Raw genomic sequence first — 905 nt, 5'->3', positions numbered from 1 at the left:
ACATGTCGGATGCGATCATACCAGCACTAAAGCACCGGATCCCATCAGAACTCCGAAGTTAAGCGTGCTTGGGCGAGAGTAGTACTAGGATGGGTGACCTCTTGGGAAGTCCTCGTGTTGCATTCCCTTTTTAATTTTTTTGCACCGCGTGCAAAACAAAACGCACGAGCGCGACGTACGTTTAGCACGTTCTATTATTATGCACGTTTACGGTAAGTTTTAGCTCGCTGCTCATTATTCACGCGTCTAGCGGCGGCAAGCGTGTTCTGAAAGGGGTCGAAACCATGGTAAATAGGCACTGGTGCAGTTGAACCGTGGTAAAACTCGTCTCCGTAGTTGAGCGGGAGCGGCCAAAGGAATGTGCAATCGTGTGTGTAGTGGAGCTGGGAGGGGCAAGCATAAGGGACGAAGACGGGGGTAACATGTCGGATGCGATCATACCAGCACTAAAGCACTGGATCCCATCAGAACTCCGAAGTTAAGCGTGCTTGGGCGAGAGTAGTACTAGGATGGGTGACCTCCTGGGAAGTCCTCGTGTTGCATTCCCTTTTTAATTTTTTTTGCACCGCGTGCAAAACAAAACGCACGAGCGCGACGTACGTTTAGCACGTTTTATTATTTTGCACGTTTACGGTAAGTTTTAGCTCGCTGCTCATTATTCACGCGTCTAGCGGCGGCAAGCGTGTTCTGAAAGGGGTCGAAACCATGGTAAATAGGCACTGGTACAGTTGAACCGTGGTAAAACTCGTCTCCGTAGTTGAGCGGGAGCGGCCAAAGGAATGTGCAATCGTGTGTGTAGTGGAGCTGGGAGGGGCAAGCTTAAGGGACGAAGACGGGGGTAACATGTCGGATGCTATCATACCAGCACTAAAGCACCGGATCCCATCAGAACTCCGAAGTTAAGC

General features: G+C 50.5%; 2 non-coding genes across 2 annotated transcripts; both read left to right on the top strand.

The window, feature by feature from the left end:
* Positions 1-7: 7 nt before the first annotated feature.
* Positions 8-126, top strand: LOC123179289 (5S ribosomal RNA). The gene has a single exon (XR_006490254.1). It is a non-coding gene; the product is annotated as a 5S ribosomal RNA (ribosomal RNA).
* Positions 127-427: 301 nt separating this feature from the next.
* LOC123179290 (5S ribosomal RNA) lies at positions 428-546 on the top strand. Its single transcript, XR_006490255.1, has one exon. It is a non-coding gene; the product is annotated as a 5S ribosomal RNA (ribosomal RNA).
* The last annotated feature ends 359 nt before the right edge of the window (positions 547-905 follow it).

This window comes from Triticum aestivum, unplaced genomic scaffold (assembly GCF_018294505.1).
Source record: "Triticum aestivum cultivar Chinese Spring unplaced genomic scaffold, IWGSC CS RefSeq v2.1 scaffold139741, whole genome shotgun sequence".
Lineage (NCBI taxonomy): Eukaryota > Viridiplantae > Streptophyta > Magnoliopsida > Poales > Poaceae > Triticum > Triticum aestivum.
The sequence above is the reverse complement of the archived record's forward strand: the minus strand, read 5'-3'. Positions and strand labels throughout refer to the sequence as shown.